The following is a 22,582-nucleotide window of genomic DNA, read 5'->3' on the forward strand; positions in this document are numbered from 1 at the left end:
AAAGAAATTCTCCGCATGCTAACTCACAGCCGTGAGGAGAATTCGCATCTCGACTTGAAGAAGCGTGTGACGGACGTGCTTACACAGCAGTGATCAGAAAAATCATTAAACTGCAGGTTTCAAGAAATTGCTGCGACGTGGATGCGTTGAAATGATCGAAGAATACTAAGTTTTGCCGCGTGAAGAACGATTCTCAGTTTCCGCAATCATTGTTGCACTTCTTTTCGCCACGAACAGAGCAAGAAAATAACGTTGGCGCATGCGCACAATGGAGCGTGGAAATACGAGAATTAACATACTCGGCCTTCGAAACGTGAAAATATTGATTACGTTGAGAAGAAATTGCGGACTCGTGAGTTTGGATCGCCACACGTTTGCCGCGCGCAAAATTTTTAAAATTGCTGTCAATAATGAACAGTGCTGTCAGACTTAAGACAGTATTAACCGTCTCATTGGAATGTTGTCAATACAAAAGTATTATACTTTTGAATTCAAAGTCAGATTTTTAATAAGCCATTATGTATTTTCATTTCTGCTGTTTCTCTGCAACGAACTCAGAACGATGCACCAAGCATTTTAAATTGCGCAACAGCACCTAATATCTGCAATCCTAACGGTTGGAAACACATTTTAATACGTTTCCACCGGCATTATCATCGGAAGAACATCACATTGACAGTGAGTAACAATGAAGAAAGACGGGTTAATTTTGAAAATGATTGAACATATACCTGTTATAAACCATTTATGGGTGACATTACACTCAACGTCACTCGATAAAGTATTCACGACTGCATAATCGATAAATAAATTTCGAAAACAGAAGTCGGCGGGGTTCATTGCGTGGCGTGCTGCGAACGAGGCGAACAGAGCCACGCGTGGCAACACAAAATTGCCAACTGTCAGTCGAGTTGCTGCGTGTTACCAGGGGAATAATCGATCATTCGGAACGGCGAAGGTATCGGCGCAACGTTCAAGCGGTTGTTTGCGATTACTTCAGTCAACGGCGATTAGTTGGTAAGGTCTCGACAGTGAACGTCGCAGGGCTTCCGACATCAAGGGTAAGAGAGTGCATCAGATGTTGTAACCATGCAGAAGGTTTTCTTCAAGTCGGGTTTGCCACTGGCCGGTAATATGAACGACGCAACGCGAGAACGGGAATCACGTTCACGTATCCCGGTACGATAGCGATTCGAAAAACTGTGAACAATTGAATAAAACGGATAACAATGTTCGGGTTACGTTCAGTGTGCATTCAGTTTCGTAAATTGTGGCATTGGATAGTTCCTGAGCAAGCGGAAAACGACATCTGGAATGGAAAACACTTCCGGCGGTAAGTAACACAGACGTAATTTGGTAATTGTGATGTCCTAATGATGTTTTAAAACTCGTTATAACCCCCCCTCCCCGATTAGTTTCGATGCATCACAAGTTTTGTTTGTTTATTCTGATTCTGAATAATTGGTTAGAGCTAGATGAAATTGCTGTTAAGATATTTCAGACACCTACGTTGGGAAGAATCTTCTTCATGTTCTTCTTTACTGACGTTAAAACTTACCAGTACGGAATTCCCTTTCTTACCGGCCGCGAAGGGCTGAGTGAAATTGCAGACAACCGGATATTCAGATATGTAGAGTGGGTTGCCGAATGTCAGGCGAAGCGGTATTAACGTAGCGAGCGCCTCGCCGCTGTGGTTATTAAGGCGCAATTCTTTAAATATTGATTGAGGAAAGACGGGGATATTGCTAGAGACAGCGCTCACTGACTCGGCTGGGGAGAGCGAGATGAGAAGGTGGCTAACGATAAGGAGAAGGAGGAGCGGGAGATGAGGGAACCCCCGGCGAGGGGGCGAAGAAGGGGGGAGAGAAGAGAAGAGAGAACCGTGTATTATATATGATGGGTGCGGCCGTCTCTATGGATTTTTTTAACCTCCCCCCAACATTATACATGCAGCCGATTACTTTTTTATGCTCCTTACTTTTTGCTTATCTTCGAGCTTTCGTTTCTCTTCTGTACCTCGATTCTTAATTGCAAATACGCTGGAGTGACTTGTGTGTTATAGGTACATGTGCTAAAAATTTTATTAACGGCTGGTCACAGTCAAGTTTATATATGCTTGGCCATTTTTCTTCTCATCTCTCAGCTCTTATCGTGATTGAGAACGAAATTGATATATCCCGATTGTAATTATTCTTCGTCGTTAAATGATGTTTTTATTTATAAATTTTTCTTATTCGGGTTATTAGGAAGTGGACAAAGAAAGTTACAACGATGTAATAGCAAGGTTTTAAACCTATAACAGTTGTACTTAAAATTTGTTGCGTTACATTTAATTGCACACCACACTATACCTATCATCCTACATAGTCGCACATCTGTCGTACATAGTCGGGGTTAACTTTTGCTCATTTAGATGACGAGATATATTTATCTCAGTAATACGAAACTATTGCCAAGTGACATGAAGAGGTTTTGTACAAAAATGCAAGGATTTCATCAGTATTTTAACAATTGGTTTACTCTCTGACTTTCCGTTCGCAAATATATCCGCCGGTTAAAATTTTTTTCCTTACACTTTTCTCGTTACATCCGAAATTGGACTGTCTGAAACAGCCAAGAGAATCGGTACGGATACCAGAGTTTAAAGATTTATAAAATCCTCTCAAATATTACACTATACTTCTATTTCGTCCCAGGTACCCGCAATTATACCCATTTTGGTTTATGATTTATTTACAATTCACCATACAGTATAGAATGCCTTGTTAGTGAGCGATGATGAAATTCTTAACTTTGTAAATTAGCACGAATATAATCGTTTCATACGATACAAACATTTATGGTATAATCGATTGAGAAAGGAAGCTGATTCCATTCGTTCTGCCTGTCCATTTTTTTTTCTCTCGTGAATACACACTGAGAAAAATTTCATTTGTAACAGTATCTAGAACAATTCAGTAAAATAGGTATCGTTAAAAAAACTGTTTGAATGTTGTTGGAATTACGAAAAACAAGGTACGCGTAACCATTTTGCGCTATCGTCGATCCTTTTTTGGTAATTGTAACGCAAAATCAGTTTGTTCGGTATACTATAATTTTTCAGTTAAAGAAGGCTTTAACGTCAATTTATTGTTGCACAAGAATTCAATTTTCCCAACAGTTACAAGAAAATATAGCAACAGTGATCGTAATAAAAAAGAATAGTAACGGATACTAGACTTTCCGATAACAGCTAGAAAACTAATTTGCATTTTTTACCTACAACTATGTTCTTCAATTGTGGTAAAAAATGAAAAATAGTTGAGGACTGGGTAACCGGAACTAAAAATTTCTCTCAGTGCATGCATCGTACACTTTAGAATACTCGTACAAAGCTAGAAACCCATCTTTGCACAATGAAAATGTTACAAAATCACAATCGTACTCTTCATTCATGTAAAATATACATATAATTCATTTTTCAACTCATCGCACATTTTTTATTGTATTTTACACAATTCGTCGTTACATCATATCAGGATAAAGACTGAATATCAACACGATGCAGCAGGCTGTAGCAGTGACCGAAAATTATAAAAACATGCGTGTACAAAAATACGTATGCATCGTCGTCGCCATGTTGCGGCTACCTTAAAGGCCAAAGCGCGAGACGCGCGAAATGTCGCCGGCTTTTGTTTTGCCTTTAGCGCCAAACGCGCCTCCCTTAAGCCGCGTTCTTTCTGCCCCCTCTCTCTCTTCCTCCCCTCTCTAACCGTCCGACTTTCCTTTTCTTCTCTCCTTCTCTTCCTCCTTTCACATCGAAGACGTCGCTCTTTCGACTAAGGAAAAAAACGTAAGAGAAAGACGCGAGCATAATAAGGTTGCGAATAAGGGTGGGGACGGGGGGGGAGGAGGGGGGTAGAGCCGCGACAAACCCCTATGGATTTTTTTTTCCCACCGCTCCGGCACCCGACTCTGCATCCCCCGTCCGACCGGGTCGTCGGCTTAAAAAATCCACCCCCCACCCCCCCAATCAGAATTCTGTCGGTCCGTTCGCGCTCACCCCAACGATTTGTTGGCCGCGGCTGTTTAATTGCGATATCGAGTTTGTTTTTCTCCTTGGGAATCCCCCTCCCCCCTCACCGCCCCCCCCCCCCCCTTATAACCCACACTCTACCCTCTCGCTTATGCATGTTATACGTATTATATGTTACCCCAGGTTTTTTTTTTTTTTTATCGCGCTGTTGGCGGTGTTGTTCCATTCTATTTTACTAATTTTTTATTTATTTTTTTTTTTTTTCACTTTTACTTCTTCTCTTTTTTAGCCACCCTTCAACCCCTCGTTGCTGTTTTTTCGCAATTTTTTCAAGCCGCTCTACATGTACCCGCGATTCATCTCACGGGTTGGTAATTATGTGGGCGCGCCGGACCAAACAAGGGGTGTTCCAACGTGCTGCATGTGGCTTTCGCCGCGAAAAAGGAGATGCGAGCTGCGAGAGTGAGAGAGACGGATGCAAAAAAAAAAAAAAACTGGGCAAAAAACGCAAAGGAACACGCTTAGCATAATTACCATATTTAAGTCTAACAGTAGGGATTTTTTTTTTTGTTTTTTTTTTTCACCCGCTCAGGATGAGGCGCGGCGTTAGCCTTGCGGAGTATTTATATTGCGCTGAGGAAGGGGGTAAAAAGGGCGCGTGCCCGGCTTGTTTGCACATACGCGTATCTGGAGACAATTATATCGGGCCACTGAAGACCGCGACGAAAAAACTGAGGTACGATCATAGGGGGAAAGGAAAATATGGAAGTAAAAAACGTTTGGAGAGAGAAAATGAAATGTACACGACTGATTGCAGGTAAAGGATGAAAGATACGCGTGCATGATGTGTGTATAGAGGCAAATTATTATACGCCCAATTGCTGTAATTGCTTTGTTTAGAGGGCAGAGTATATACTTCTGATTTAGACACAATGGGCTTGAACCTGAACAACCTGAGAGTGAAATAATCATCTAATGGGATATGGAGTATTAAATTTCATTTCATTCGCGTACCTGTAGTTTTGCAATTCTATGTATTTGAGATCATTTTTACGCGAGAAACAGAGTAAGAAATGTATAAAATCAGGAAGAATGTATAAATCTAAAACAATCAAACACCTAGCCTTGGAGGATTTTGTCCCACTGAAATTGAACTGAAGTTACACTTAAATTTCACTTCGATTGCACTTTGATTTGACAGTTGGTTGAGAATTTTTTACACTGTAGTTTTACCGCAATTGCGTTAAAAGTGTAACAAATACCAACGGAGAGTAACTGAAATAAAAATTTTCAAACCTACTAAAATTACACTGAATTGTAAATTCATACTTATAACTGAAATCACACTTGAAAGATACTAAAATTAAATCGTGAGGAAATGCTATATTTAAAAAAAATCTTATCAGTGATACCAAAGTGGACTTTCGAGTATAATTTTGGTAAAACCGCAGTGAAAAATTTTATAATTACACCGAAGAATTGAGTGAAGATTGAGGGATTACCTGGAATATCACTTCAATATCATTGATTTTAGGATCCACTGAAAAAACACTCTAATAACACGATGGGACCGAATCCACCAGGGAGAAAAACAAATACGACGCATTTTTGAAATTATATTATATTTTATTATTTTTATTATATTTTATTTATTATAGCTGTTATTCCCGTGAAATTTTTCAGTCATTTATATTTACTTTACCGTCTGTGAGAGGAAATTTCGTAGCGTTTAAGAAATATTCATTTTTATTCACTCGACAGCAGCGATACTGAGACAAGGCTTGAGACATTCACCGTTATCCAATAGATACTTCTTCCTATTTAACTTATAAAGCAAATCTCGCTCCACGCTGATTTTCAAAATATACAATTTAAAACAAAAGTTTGAGTGAAGAAAGCTTCTGATGGAATTGAGTAAATATTGTCTTTCACTGAGAAAAGCGTCTTGTCATAATAAATAAATATATTTCGTTGACTATTTTCAGTAACCATTTCTTAACTGTTGAAAAACTTATTAAAGTCTAATAAATATGTGTGCTGTTAGAACTACAATCGAAATTTTGTAGCATTTTAGGCAAATAGAATATCAACCTCACCCTAAAGTACGTCTAATATTGAAAACATTATACTCTAAAATTGTGGCAGATAAAGCGAGAATTAGTTCAAATTTTTCTTTCCTTATCAAAAAAGTAGCACTAATTGTAAGGAATATCAAACCGTGTTGTCCCAAATGAATATTTATCAACAGCTGACTAATCTTGTTTGAGGATTAGAAGTTCATAAACCCAGCAATCGCACGTTCCAAGCACGTTGTTTATATTTTACAAGCAGTTCGTAGGCCAAGCGGTTGATTTATAATAAAAGCCGGTAATGTTACGGAGCAGATATTGAAATCTTGGAACTTACCCGAGCTTCTTCCGACACTTAAATGTTAGTGCGGTGTGTTTTTATTCCTAAATTTCTGATCCGGATATGCGAAATTATGTTTAGGGTTAGGTGCGTGCGATATAAGATTTATTTCCGACTATTTCGGAGACATTCGGACGTTCGTTTCACCGATTCGATCCAAACTCACGGTACTTAATGTTCATGTCCCAAGAACGACGTGAACTTTTCGATCGTTCCAGAGTGACTCGGTTTGGAAAAAGTGACAGTGGCTGTATCCGTAGTACGGTAATTACGCAACAAGTATGTAAGTTCGACGTCACTTAATACGATTTTAAATAAAATGGATGATAGATTAACGATTAATATATATTCATTCGGTATCAATGTTTGAGTAGTTTAACATTGTGCTCGATTGATTTCTATAACAGGATACCGCTTTTAAAGAAATAGATGACTTGTTAAGTATTAACAAATCTTCGTTTCACGCAAAGAAGTATATATACAAATCCGCGATTCCTTATCTATAACTAAATATTCATTTCGCCATATTAAAGTATACGATTTTTTAACAGTAAATAAATCCTCTTCACTATAACAAGACTGTCTTCTCAGTGTAGAAGAATTGGAGTGAAAATTTTTCTTCACATAGCTATGATATAAGAAATTGATAATTAGTAGAGCTTGATCTGCGTTCGTTGAATTATGAATTTTTTCATCTTCTTCTCTTTTACACGGCGAGTTGATTTGACTGAAAAATATATCATATTATTACAGCCTTCGTGAATTGTTTATAGAAAGTTTGAAACACTCAATCAATATCAAATGTGCACTCGAGTCTCTAAACAAGAATCGCAATAAAATCGAGAAACTAATTTTAATTTCAACATTTTCCTCTCGTGTGACAATACGTAGGTAAGGTATAAAATAAAAATAAGAAAAGAAACCGAGAAATAACAGCGTTGGCTATTGATACTACGAGTCTAGGGATCGTGTTACAAATGGGCGCAGGCATCAGATGGCGAGATTAATCAGGATCCTCCTACTAGCTCATAAATTAGAATTCAGAAAATGAGCGTAAAAATAATGGAGAAAGGCCACGAGATCCACGATCCCTCGTGCCGGAACTAATAGTTTTTTCCTCTCCTCTCTTTCCCTTCTCTCTCTCTCTCTCTCTTTATCTCCTCCAGCATCACGACCACCAAGCCACATCATCACACGATTCTCGTAATCCTTACTTTACACATTCTTCCCTGATGCTTTGTGTTGAATTTCCTCGTTATAGTATAGCGCGAACCGATTGGTTCGATAGGCATCGTGGACTCATTTATATACCATAGGTGTATGGCATATGTATCGACGTGTTCGGCTGACACGGGAAAATCGGCAGATGTTTGAGTTTTTTGCGCCTGCAGTCACCGTTATGAGGAAAAAGGGAAAAAAGGCGGACAAAAAATTACGGAAAATAACGGGAATCGGTAGAAAATGAATACTGTTTTTTGTTTTTTTTTTTAACAATTTTTCAACCCGGTAATCGTAATTTACTCACGTTTTCTCTCGGACCGGTGAAACCTTTCTGCCCCACACTTGAAAACTTGGCCTGTATTCGTCGACGCATCCTCTCTTGTAGATGTTTAGCGACGATGACGCGACACCGCGGGTACAACATTCGGGTTAGGCTGGATTCGAATTTGCCAGATCGATGAGCTCGTAACCTTTTACGCTCGGGACACACGAACGTTATTCCCTTTTTGTTCGTGTATAAAAGTACGAGCTTGAAAAAATTCCACTCACGAAATTGGCAGAGACAATTTTTCTCCCACTTCTATTTCTTTCGCAAATCCTCGTTAACGCGAACTCTTGTTTTATGTTTATGCGTGTGCTTTTGTAAAGACTAATTGTTCTAAGAGTGCATCGCAGAGCTGATGTAAAAAAAAATTTAAATCACCGATACATTTTATCGCAATTCTGTACTCCTTTTTTTTTATCAATTGCGAAAAGTTACGTATATAGGTATAAAGGAAAGAGCTGAGATCGATGAAAAATTATTAGATTTTGAAAGGGTTGAGGAAATTTCAGAGATTTATACCTACTAACGGAATATGTTGCAATGGACGCTTGAAGAACGCATTTTTAAAACAAATTCCACAATTTATGCATTGGCTCCAAATCTTAAATAAAGTATACAAAACTACGACAAAACTTGGAAATTTCATTTCGGAAAACCTTTGAAGTTGCCACTTCGAACTTCTTGATAGTATAATATGAAAATCTTAAACTATCCTCGATTATTACGAAAGACATTCCTTTACAATTGGATCGTTGTATGATAAAAGAACAAAAAAAAAAAAAACAACGTACTAATTTTTCTCCAACTACCCTAAAATACAAGAAAGAAAAGAATAATAAAAAACACTGACTTTGTGGAACTTTGACTCGAAACGTGACTATTCAATGCCGATCAGCTACGTTTCGCTTGATACGTATAGGTATACATACACAATAAATCTTCCATTATGCTGACGTAGCGCGGATGCTTTGACCTCGACGACTTATCCGCGTTATCCATGTACAAAGTAAAAGTGGACAACAAAGCGGTGGTCAGCGTATTACACACGGGCATTACACTATCCGTGTAATCCTGCATATCGGTGGTGTGTGACAAACGTAATTGGCGTATGATAATCTAAATTTCTTTCACCTTTCTTTTTTTTTCTTCCTCTCTCTACTTTTTTCACGTTCTTTGTAGATAATCATTTTTTACCCTCGCAGTTTCTCTTTTCCCTCCAAAGCGCGTAATCCCTCTCGGTGAACACGGATGCGGGATAGAAAAACGCAGAGGAACCGCGATCCGGGCGTAACAAGCGGCCGACCGTGATCGTTCGATCCTTCTCAGCCGCAGCGTGGATCGCTCCTCTGCCCTCTACCTTATATTTCTATGTGTCCTCGACTACCTAGAACTACTCCAACCCCCCTGTGCGAGAGCGGAAAAAGGGGGATAAAAAAATATAAAAAAAAAAACAGGCTTGGGGCACGCGCTTGAATCCTGGGGTACGCAGCGCGGCAACCCCGACCTACATAATCTGTGAGCGAAGGGTATGAGAAACCCCCCGGGTGGAAAAAAAAACCGCGCTTGTTTGCCGCACGAGAATTAGCTTCTCGAAATATTTATGCATGTGTCTTGAAAAAATTTTAATTGAAATTGAAAAACAAAAAAACAGTTTTCTCAGTAACCCGGATAAGGTTCGTTGCATCATTTTTCATGTTCAATTTTAAATTTCAATTTGTTTGGGAAAATAAATCCGGAAAGAATGAGAATGAGAAAAAAATTTAAAAAAAAAAAAAAAAACAAAAAACAAGTCACCGCGCGATTTCACTTTCCATATTATTTTCTACCCCGGTGTTTTTTTTTTTTTTTTTTTTTTTTTTTGCGCTGTCGAATCGCTCACGGAATATTTTTTTATCTCAGCGGTCAGTATTTCATTTTGGCGCGAAAATTTGATTCCTCGTCAGACTGATTTTGATGAAATGACGATTCTTGTCGATTATTATCAACGTGCAGCAAATAGAAAGAATTGAGTACCTGTAAGTTACGTGAACTCAAAACCTATGATCTTCATCTTGCGGATTTCGATTTGATGAAAAATTCGTAGTTACACTTTGCCAAGAAACTATTGCAAACCAAAATTCGCAACATTTCAGACGCAACATCAGCGCCGGATATAACGGCGGGTAAACCTCCCCGTTAGAAACATTCTATCAAATGGAATCAATTTTTTATTTTTTTTTCTCACTTGGTCCCGGCACGATATCCATTTTTTGTGAAAATAACGATCGATCGAACATTAATTTTCGATCGAGGGTAGTTTTTATACCTCGCTGGCGTCGAGAACGGGGGAACCACCGTTCGCTTCTTTATACGGAGGGGTTTTTTATTTTTTTCTTATTCCATACGAGGGGGGCAGGGAATTTTTTTTTATAACGGGGGTCCCGACACGACTGGGGTGGGTAGGGTGTCTGTGTACTTTTTTTTTTGTTCCTCCTATTTTTTTCATATTCATTTCTGAGGGTAGGCCAGCATCTGTACCCCGTAAGCTCTCTCTCTCTCCTTTTTTTTTTCTCCTTTCCTCTCTCTCTTTCTCTCTGCCGTAATCGGGGGATGGCGAATTTTTCAGTCAGTCACTCACCTGGCCCACATCGAAGTAGAGTCCACAAGTCCCCCGCCAGGCTATCCATCGAAAAACACGCTGTATTAGACGAAAAATTTTTCCTCATTCTGTGAAACGTGTAGTCCGCTGCGGGAGGATAATCGGATGTCCGATCGTTGTAATCGCCCGATTTTGTGAACTTGCCCGCTTAATCTTATATCTGTAGCAGTGCTTGATGCGTGTGGATGGCCGGAAGTTTCCTTACGTTGTACCCCGGTGTTTGAAAATTGTGTGACAAGTGATTGGGAAAACAATTGAATCGATGTTTTATAAAATGATAAAGAGAAATTTAAACTATTAATCTCGACGTAACTTATAAATCAAATATCATAAGTAGGTGATTCAACGACGAGTAAAATGAACGAAGTGATACAAAAGCTTGACACAACATTTCGAGTGTGACTAAAAATATCAATATAATCGAAAAAAAAAAAAACTGAACAAATAATTTATCGGTGTTGTTCGACAAGCGTATACTTTTCATACTCATGACATTAACGTACAATTAATTATACGTGCATAGTCACATTTTTTTAATCTCAGAAGAAAATAAATTAATTGAACGCAAACTGTTTTAGGAAATAAACTGAGTATGAAAAATCTCGCTCACCAGTGCAACCAATTCTCTATACACGTAATTAAAATTCAATTCCATTTCAGCAATTAATTTATTTTCTAATTATCTTCTTCTGGAAATTTATTTTTTTACGCGTTTCTTCTGCCGTCTTGACATTCCCAAGTATGACGAACGGAATTAGGGCTTTTAATTAAATACCGAGACCGCAAATTATATCTTCACCATGGCAAATTATAAAGTATATTATACATATTATAAGTATATAAAATAAGGAGAAAAAAATTAATTTACGAAGGTAGACTTGGTCTTTGGCGGGGAGGAGGGGACGGTGTAGGGGGAGGGGGGATGGAGTAATTTTAATTACATTCATTACATTACACGCTGTCATTTAAACAAGGTAGCGATGGGGAAGATCCGAGGTATATGGAAGCTTGTTTATTATCAAGAGACTTGAAAGTTAATTTATAAGTAAACTGCCCGGCTACCCAGCTTACATTGCAAAAATCCAGGTTCTCTGCAGAATAAGTTGGCGAGACGACGCAGCGCGGCAGGGCTAATTTAGTGTAATTTTTCAAAACTCGCTTCTCTCCCTTATCTAAAAGCCGCGTGTACGCGGACTTACACCAAATTGCTGGCTGCTAACGCGATTCAGTCGGCCCCTGATGAGTGGAAAGAGAAAAGGAGAGGAAGAGAGATAGAGACAGAAGGAGAGAGAGAGAGAGAGAGAGAGAGAGAGAGGAATGAAAGGGATAAGAAGACTACGAAAATAAGTGCAAAAACTGAATGAAATAAGACAAAGTTGAACGACAAAAAGAGTAAAAAAATAAAATTGAAAAGAAAGGAAATGAAGGGACGAGAGAAAGGGAGTAAAAGAGACAGAGAGAGAGAAAGGTCTCTGAAGAAATTCATGCTTGAGCAAAAGAGTGGAACAGAAAAAGCGGGAAAGAAATATGTGTGCTGGCAAAACAAAACAAAAAGAAAAGGGGAAGAGAACAGACAAAATAAGAAATGGAAAAATTGCGATAATAATAATCCTCGGGGAAAATTCACCCACAAATACGCATTTTTGCCACTTATGAACAGAAATTTATCTCTCTGCGGCATTCTTTATAACAAATTATGCCGTTTAAATGGTATGGGATGCTGTGGTGAATAATTAGTTATAATGATGACATTTTGGTGTCTTGAAATTAACACGTGCTTGCGTACAATTTCTCAAATTTCTAACGAAATGTGACAGGATACGGTTATTATTTAACAGGAATTTCCAAATTACAATCAGTTATAAGAATGTAAACATCTCAAGATACTGTCGTTTTTGTAGAATGAGGTGCATTCAATTTTATCAATTCAAATTCGGAGATTCATCTGCTTAAAGAATTCCACTTAGTCATCTTAAGAACAACTCACGAAATGATATTAATGATATGGCAAAATTGTCGAAAATTTAATAATTTTCACGCATATTACATGTGTCGAACAGACCTTAAAGAGACATTGAGAAACAAGCAGCAACGTAAATGCGCCAAAATGAAACCCGAGATAATCGTATAAATGATAAATAATTGCTGGTTAATTCGAATATTCACTTCTATATCTGCAGTTGAATTTATTCAACCTTTTTTCTTCACCTCTAATGCAAATGAGCTACATTTTTCGACCCACAAAAGTGAAGTAATCGAAGCAACAGAGTTTGAGATGAACCTATATACAAATCTACTATAAAGGGTTTATCTACAACACATTATACAGTTACTACTGGAATAAAAAGTTCCTTTGGGTGGGGATGAAAATGAAGAAAGACTAGATAACAGAAGTCACAATGTCAAATTTTCAAAAACGTGATAATTTGTTTCATAGGATTTCGAAATGCCGTAAGAATACTGCCGACTCCGTGCAATGGCTTACTAAACTTCGACCTTTCAACGCTTCGAATTTCCCAAATTTGTGCGTTCTGACTTCTATAATAAAATGAGTTTTTGCGTTTTTAAAAATTCGATATTGTGACCCTTCTTTTATCCAATTTTTCTTCATTTTTACCCTCACCCGTTTCTTCAAATTAAATTCAATCCATTTGCTGTGAGTAAATTTTTAATGGGTTCGTGTGCATACAAAAAAAGATTTAAGTTGCCCGAAGCACCGCATTCATCTGGGTGTAATTCGCTCCTTTCTCCTCTCTACAGCACCTTTTCAAAAACTCGGTGTAAAAATGAGTATATATATATACAATATATACATATACATACCTATACACAATCTATATCCACACTAAGAAACAATACCGCGAAGGATGAAAAGTGAGGAGAAATAAAAGGGGGCAAAGGAAGTTGACGCAAAGGTTGCAGCTTCTGGGGTTGCAGGGAGGGAGGGAGGGTAGAGAGTCTGCTGATCAAGAGAAAGTAAGAGAGAAAGAAAGACTTTTCACCACCGTTGGGCTCTCGGGTCATTGAGGAGGTTGCTTCGCTGCCTGGGAAAAGGGGGAGAAAAAGGGGTTGGAGGGCGAGGGTGGCGCGACTCGGCACCCCTCGTAGCAATTTCTTTCTACATACCAACGGGGCCGCCCTTAAGAGACGAGCGACGTAGCTAACGAACTAAGGCGGTAATGAAACGAGTCATTAGAGTCTCTCGCCTCCTTGGCCACGGGATTAACTTTCCGGTGAAATATTAATAATTATGTTAATATCGTTAGTACGACGATCGCGGGGTGAACTCGACGCCGCGCGTTTTCCTCCCTCCTCAACCGGTCTAGAGGGGGTGGGGGGGGGGGGGGGGGGGGAGAAAGGCGCGTATTTTTATCAATATCTCACGAGCTGCGCAGGCGTCCCGACGTCCAGCATCCCTCCGGGCGGTAGTCCACCCCCTACCCCCCCAACCATCCCCGTTTCTTCCTCCCCCTTATCCCGAATGCGAGTGCGTGGGTGGTCGGTTGCCGGGACGTTGTTGTCTGAGTAGTCGTGCATGGGACCCCCACCCCCACCCCCACCCCCCCTCGTCTCACCCCCTCCATCTCTCTCCAACCGTCAACCCCAGACCACCTATACCCACCTAGGGACAAAATGGAGCCGGCTTACCGTACCCAGCACCAACTACATATACACGAGACTCGTTATCAGCGAAGCTGTCTGCACACGTGTGTGAACGCTCTGTACCGTTCTTGCATGCGTTATTGTACGGCGGTGAAACAACTTATACGGGATATTTTGTCGTTAGTTAAGCCGCGTCCTAATTTCTCTGCCCGTCTCTGAATTATCGGGATTATTTTTTTTTTTTTTTTTTTTGTGTCAATTTTTTGCGAGACGTTTCTTGGACGCTTCTTGATTACGTTTGCGAATAAGCTGGTTTCAATCTCGCGTGTAATTGTTAGGCGTAATGTTCTCGGGTGGAAATTCAGTGTAATTTACACAATTAGGTAAATTATTCGTTACGACTGCGGTATATTATACGTATAATTTTAGCGGACGCAAGGGGGGTTGAATTTGAATTTACAGTGATTAAGGTCACAGAGTGTAATGAGAGCGAAATTTTAACGTTAACGTTAAGTTGATGTATTGTACAACGTTATACTTTCGTTAGATTATGGTAATTACGTGTCTGATTCCACGGTTCACGTTCGTTCCGTTTGTCCGAATATAATTTGCCTTCTGCGTTTCCGAATTGAAAAAGCGATCATCGCCATCTCCGAGTATTTTAATTACTCATGCTGTTCGGTTGTTCATATTATCCTTAAATTTTTGTGCTCCGCGAGATTGAAAACTTCGTGCGGTGAAATGTTACACCTGCAAAATAGCTTTGAAATGAGGAAAATTGTCGAGACTATTCTGAAATCATTAGAAATCATGCTTCAAAATAACTCAGAGTTATATATTAAATTGATAGCTTGAAATGATAAATATACGGTAGAGTAACTAAGTATTACATATTTGTTGAAAAAGTTTCTAATCGTGCTGCGGACGCAATTCGTGAAGAATAATGAGGAAATGACGGTAATTTTCTTCGATATTTGAAGGGTGAAACGAAAAAAAAAAAAAAAATACTATCATCTTTCATGCAGTGCTGATACGTGCAGGGAGAGTCGTGGAGAGCGGACGGTGAAAGCCTGTATTAAATTTATCGATCATAATGAACTTGAGTCGCGTGTCAAGGAGGGTAGAGCTGGAGAGACCTCCGCGAGTTGGTTTGAAGAAAAAAGGAGAGTACAGCGGAAAGGAAGGGGGGAAAAGGGCTCGCAATCAGAGGGCGTTTCCCCGGCTGCGTTTTAAAAGTATGAGACGAAGGAAAAACGCGGAAATACTATAAGGAGAAGGAAAAAAAAAGAAGAGGAAGAAGATGAAGAAGAAAAGGGAATGGACGGGAGATGAAGGAGAGAGAAAAATTTAAGGAGGAGAATCGAAACCCTGTCGCGGGTTCGCCGCAAATTCAAAAGCGGAAACAATCGTCAGGCGCAGCGGCCCGGCGCCGAGGAATCCGCGGGACTTGAGTTTGCAATTAAAACGTTCTGGTTCAAGTGTTCCCCGATTCTTTGACGATACCATCAAGGGGAATATCCGGGGATCTAGAAATCTAGAGATCCTCTCCTCGCCAAATCATACGCGCCACGATCAAAGGGGATTATTTCATTAAGCCGACTAATCATCCGTTCGTATATATCCTGGCGGATCGCTGCTGCCCTCTAAAATCTCCCTTTATCTCCACCCATTTCACCCCTCTCACTCTCTCTCTCTCTCTCTCTGTCCCTCTCTTCGTCTTTCGCTCTTCACCGATGTCTGAAGTACGACGAATTCCTATTTGGTCGCTGTACATCAGTCTTATATCACGAATGCTTGATCCTTACCGCGTTATAACGCGGATCTCGGAGCTGTAGGGAAGCATAATTTCTGTTTATACAAGGAATTGCTTCCTAATGAGCGGAATTATAACGTCGAATGAATTCATAACTGAATAAGACATGCGTGTACACTTGGAGTCAGTGATTCTGAGACGGCTAATTTCTTGGAGAAGTCGGTTATGTTGGCAATGGAGAATCAGACCATCACGCCACCACCGGTCGCCCACGAAACTTTGTCAATTTAACACAATTCATAATCGTCAAATTCGTATTTTCGGGTTAGATTCGACGGTCATGAATCACGCTATACTTACGATTAAATCCAAGATTAAGATGGACTTGAAGATTAAAATCGTCGGATTTTTTCATTCTTGGATTAGATTCGACGGTCATGAGTTACGTTACGTTTACAAAGATTGAGCCCGTTTCGTGGCCAGCCGATGGTGGCGCTGTAGGCTGATCCTGCATTGCCAACGCGATCGACTTGTCCAAGAAATGAACCGTCCGAGAATCACCTACACCAAGTATACTTTTACGGATGGAGAACGAATTTCAATCGTCATGGTTGATAGATAATTCTAGTAGAATGTTTAATTATCGATTTAAATATTGTTGGATTTGTAAGAAAATGTGACACCAGTAATTATTTGATGCGATTGTAGTTTTCAATCAAGGTAAAGATTATTCATGTATAAATTCGCCTAGATAATATTGAAAATAGTTTCTCACGTAATTACTTCTGTGAAAGACACGCGATTATCCTCATTTTTATTCAAATCATAAAAGAGACATCGATTAAACCGGAGAATTCTTAGTATCATAAATGAATTGTCGGTTCAAAAAAATATTACATTAATGAAATACGTTGTTACTTTGAATAATATTTTACGAAGGTAAAGAAGGATCTGGTAAGATTGAGTAGAAAAAAATTCTTTGCTTGGCTGGAACAATCTTTTTTCTTAATGATAGTATAGACTGCAAATGATCTCTTTTAGATCGTTTTTATTAATATATTTATCTTTGCAAAATTACATCAGTTTCTCAACTTCGAATGGCGAAGTAAGCATTTAATCTTATCTTTATATCGTAAAAACTTGAAGGTAAACAGCACATTTATCTGGAAGAAGATGAAAGATGAGCCTGATTTTTATCTCCCCTAGACAAAAAACGAGGCGAACGTAAGATCATTATTTAAGATAAAATTATCCAGATAACATACAACACTGATTGTTAATAGTGCGGTATCTGGTTATTGCAGCATTAAATTCGTTTATATATTGTTATTTTGGTCATGCCAACAAATGAAAATAGTCACAACTAATGTCTCTGGATCTATTACTGAAAATAGTTACATTTCAACACCGAAGTACCTCATTATCGGATTTATCCAGAATCCAGATGAATCTTAATGATTCAGTCAACGATATTAACAGATACATTTGTAAAATTCTAATCGTACGATCAATTTATGCAGCTTTGGTATCATCTATAATTTCTTATTTTTTCAACTGTTAAGTCGTCTTTACTCCATTCTCTTCTCCAATAACGTATTTCTTGGTACAATGTCTAACATTGCCGTGGACATAATTAAACTTCTTTTTCTTCTTCTTCTTGATCTTTTTATTAAACTCTCCGAGTTTATCTCAACATGAAAGATGTGAAACTTAGTCTTTTTCGTGGCGAGTTTGGTTGTAATTAGTATTACGATCAATTCTTTAAATATTTACCAAGCGTTGAATTTCCTGATGAACTTTCTATCTTCTTTGCCTTTGACGAGATGTCAGAGCACCGATCGAGCAGTAAGTCGTATAATTTTACACTTTTCGTCTGTACTGCGAGATGAAATCGTTACAAACGTTGGAAAGTGATAGAATTTGCGATTGCGTTTATGTAGTCGTTACGATAAAAGTTTCGAAAATTGATAGAAACACTTGAGAAATGATTCTCACCCGCCACTTTATGCCCGAATTCCTCGCCGAGTTTCATATTTTCCTTTCTTCCTCGTCAGTTTTTCGAACTTTTATTCAGTAGCCACAAAAGCGTGATCATAAATCACGATTATTTCCTATTTAAGTGTGAAGCAATTTCATTGCTCAGAAGCAGACTACAAAAGTGTGAAATACCTGCACACGATTTTTTGAACATGTCGGCGCCCTTGTAGATCCAACGTTCCCTAAAAGGACGCAACGGGACGAAAAGCGCGTAACGGTAAAATTATAAGATAAGTACCATTATCTCTATCTGTCCCTCGTCCTTTTTTCGTTTTCTTAGTTTCTCGCGTTTTTGTACCTCTCGCCGTTATCTGCACACATCCCGGGGTATTTAAAGACTTTCGTTTTTTGGAAAGCTGCAGCCCGGGGATGAGAGAGTGGGAGAGAGCTTTCTCTCTATCTCTCTCTCTCTTTCCTAAGGCAGTAATCCTGGGCGAACTCGCACACCATCCAACCAACGGATTGAGCGGAGACCGAGACAAATACTCACCGACGTACCCAGACGATTTCGCATCGCCTAGAAGACCGCGATCAAGTGGGATTACACCGTAGCAATATGCTCCGTCTCTCTCTCTCTTTCTCTCTCTCTCTCTCTCTCTTTCTCTCCGTCTCTCCTTCGCGGTCTTAACCCCCCTTCTCTCACCCCAAAACGCAAAGGGAAGGACGACGCGGTATCTCGCATCTTTTTCTCTCTCTCTCTCTCTCTCTCTCTTCGGATCTCTCTCGGTGATTCGCAATGGCCGTTATCTCGAAAACCACCCCAAAATGAGAACTTGCTGTGGTGTATTCGACCGTTCGACCGTCGAATGGTTCGTGGTTGTGTCGGGTGTTACGCTGGATATGTGACTAAACGCTGACCAACGGCATTACAGTTATCTACGTCTAGATCTTATTCGACTGATTCTTTACTCGTTCCTGATGCTTCCGCTCCTCCAGCTCCTCCTCGTCCTTTCACTTTTTCACCTATCTCAAACCCCTCTTCTCGTTTGTCATCCTAGATTCCCATGTTTAAACTACGGTTTATATTATTTACTCACAGAATTCTATTCTATTATTATTATTATTGTTGCTTTCAACAATTCGTACGTTCACGAATCCAGTTTCTTTTTTTTTGCTGCTTATCGTATCGAGCATCGTAGCAGATATATTTGTCAAAGAGGCTGCCATAAGCGCCAGTCTCAGGATTATATCTATATAATAATAGCTATATGGAAGCAAACAAGAAAAATATTATATTTACTGAAATCACTCAAAATTTTGATACACAGCGCAGATGCTGTCTAGAGAGCCAAGTAATTTCCATCCATCCAAAACCAGTGTAATTCAAACAATAATCTAAAAACGAAGAAACAGAATTGGAGGGAAAAAACCTGTAAATGGTGATAAGGATGGTGGAAAAAGTTAAATTTTTTTTTCTTCATCCTCGGTCGTTAGATTGGCTTTGCAATATAATCCAACGTATTTACGATGTTAAAGGTTGAAATGAAACTATGCCTCGTGTACCTTCCCCTTCTGTCTTTCCAAAAAATTTCTTTCTAGATCCATACCATTCTCCGAGAAATTCTCGGCGAATATAATATAATATAACCACGCTGTTGTACACGTCTGAGGAATTTCGTGGAAAATTTTTTCTTTTCCTCTCCCCCTTTTTTTTCTCTTTTAACTTTTATAATACAGCGTAATAATTTCCGGTTCATTATAAACGCAGTTGTAATTTAAGTATAAAGATTCTTCAATTCATTCCCTCTTAGGGTGGGAAATGAAAGATAAAAAATAGAAAACAATCACGAGCTGCAGCATATGATTTAGTTCACGGATAGGTATTTACAATTAGATCATATGCAACTGAGGGCGTAAAAAAGAAAACGTAAAGAATAAGATTGTGCAAGTAACTAAAAATCTCGAATGTGTCGATACGAATTCGAATAATTGTATTTGATTCGTTTTTTGAATACTTGAAGTATTTAGAGCTTTCGGATACGGACTTCAAATTTCTCAAATCACAACCGCGAATCTGTGATTCTTATTTTGCGTACGCTTTTTCAATCCATTTTACGATTCGAAGTATCACACAAGATTCGCGCCAATAAATTATTCTATTCAAATAATTTGATTACCTAATAACTAAAATAAATTATTCGAATACTCGAACATCCGATTCGATTTGATTACTATTCGCACAGCCTTAGTAAAAAACGAAGTTGAACAAAAAGATAAATATTGAGCCACAGCAAATAAAAAAGAACAAGCTCGACTAAATAAAAAAAAAAATCAAACGATAATTACAACACACAATATTGTATAAGCACGAGAAATACACATACGTGTGTAAATTACACGTACGTCGTACGTTATGCGTCTATATATACTTTGAGGCTGCATGAAAGTAAAATAAAGTAAAGTGAAGCAAAAGTCAAAGCAAAGTAAGGTAAAGTAAAGTTAAGTAAAGTCGGACGACTGGTGGGGGGCGGGGGGGGGGGGGGGCTTTTGGGGTGGTGGCGAAGCGGACGGGGGCTGGGTAAAAGTCCGCGAGCCATTTTTCCCCATATAATTATAAGAGAGCGGCCGGGCGTTGCCATGGTGACCCACACCACCTATCTCCACCCCCCGCTGCCCCCCCCCCCCCCTCCCCTTTTACTTATATGCCGGAGGACTCGCGAACTCGCACACACACACACACATGTTCCTAGGGATTTGCCTGTGTAGAATATAATACGTATACATTTTAGCCCCATCTCCAACATTTACATCCCCTCCACACACGCACACAAACACGTTACGTATATATATATATATATATATACGTATGCGCGTTATATAATCTATCTGTCTATCTATATGCATACGTTGTGCATATATATGCGTGTATATACGTACACTTATGCTGCGGGGTGGTTGCGTATAGTCTGCACCTATAACATGGGCGGATATTACACACACGGCTCGCTAAGGGGATGACGGAGACCGGGGGCGGCGGCGGCGGTGGCGTGGATGCGTGGCGGGGGTGAAATTAATGTATTTGTTCTGCGGCCACCCTTATATACGGACGTGCATGGCAGAGCCCTCGGACCGCGGTATAGGGAAAGAAAGGGGGTGGTTTCGGGGTGGGTGGCGGCGAAGAGACGACGGAGACGGACGAAGCGAGAGAGAAGGATGAGAGAATGAGAGAGCGAGTGAGAGGCAGGAGGCGGGGGGGTTATACGCTGCTGGAGCGACGAACCAGGGTCCGGGGGGGGGGGGGGGGGTGGGTGGAATACCATATAGAATATCTACGACCATTATTGCTTTTGTGCGCAAAAGATGTCGCCATTCTTCTGGGATGCGGGGTACATTGGTTACCGCGATAACACTCCCCGCGTCCCCCTCGAAAACCCCCTTTTTCAACTCACAGTTTCCACCTTCACCTTCTCGCCTAACCGCTCTTTCAAATTTATCGATAAATATATGCACACATCTGTACCGTAAATGTATATACGGAGTATTGATATATATATATATAATGTAAAAAACACGGATCCGTGGTATAAAAAAATTATCTTAAAATTTGGAGTGGAGGTTTGGAGCATTCGCTCGTGTAATGAATATTCATATTTTTGAGAAAACAGGGGTTTAATTATTATACGTGTAAGAGGAAATTACTACAATCGGTTTACCGTGAATTATCAACATTTGACGGTAATTAAGTATATATAATTGACAAGAATTGGTGAATTAATTTTTTTCCACAAGTTACGCCGACTTCTTTGAACGAAATTTAATTATTTGAAAAGGTCAGTCTGTAAGAATTTATGCAGTAAATTTCGGAAGCTTGGCTTCAAGCTAAACCTATATAAGACTTTGCTAATATCGAATGTGTTTTTGGCGGAAGAAGAGCTTTTAAAACTTTGACATACCTATAACGAGTTTCGAGTTCGATCCACTCTTCAATGAGCTTTCTGAAACTGATGAACGAAACGACGCTAATTTCGATTGAAATATTTTCATATCGTCTTTATGAAATGGCTGAACCTAAGCCTCATACCAAAGAATGGTACAGATAAAACACGATTCTGATGTTGTGACGCGTTTATTTTTACGACAACTCGCACAATTATATCGTATTTAAATTAAATATTAATATTAAAAATTTATTTCATAGAATTATTCTCACATTGCGAGATGAATGTAAATTGTGACAAAGAACTCGATTTCCAAATCACGTCTAAAACATCTCAAAATCGCCCACGAAGTGTTTCTCTACTTAAATACACGCATTTCGAGTGAATATTTTCATTTTAGAGTGAACGGATCAAGCTGCCTCTAGCACTCCATTTTTCCAACAACAAGTGTGCATTCGTCGAAATTCGTAAGCCTTACAGAGCCGGAAATCAGGTCGAGTACTAAGACACCTACACACGATTCTAGCGCAGGTGCGTACAGGCGGTGAAATAAGTCCTCGTCGATTATTCTAATAACCGTTTCTAACGTCGATAGGGCAAAATGAACGGAATTTAGAACATGCACCCCACCAAGTCCAACTTTTGGTGTGAGAGAGAGAGAGAGAGAGAGAGAGAGCGAAACCGCGCGTGTGTGTGCGTGTGT

The 22,582-nt window shown here is 39.4% G+C and overlaps 1 long non-coding RNA gene across 1 annotated transcript in view; it reads left to right on the forward strand.

Moving 5' to 3' along the window:
- Positions 1–375: 375 nt before the first annotated feature.
- The window catches only part of LOC124214711 (uncharacterized), a 91,097-nt gene continuing 68,890 nt past the window's right edge, over positions 376–22,582 (forward strand). Inside the window, exon 1 of the long non-coding RNA XR_006882191.1 lies at positions 376–1,333. This is a non-coding gene — a long non-coding RNA (uncharacterized lncRNA). The remainder of the gene's footprint in view (positions 1,334–22,582) is intronic.

The sequence above is a fragment of the Neodiprion pinetum genome, chromosome 3, assembly GCF_021155775.2.
Source record: "Neodiprion pinetum isolate iyNeoPine1 chromosome 3, iyNeoPine1.2, whole genome shotgun sequence".
NCBI lineage: Eukaryota > Metazoa > Arthropoda > Insecta > Hymenoptera > Diprionidae > Neodiprion > Neodiprion pinetum.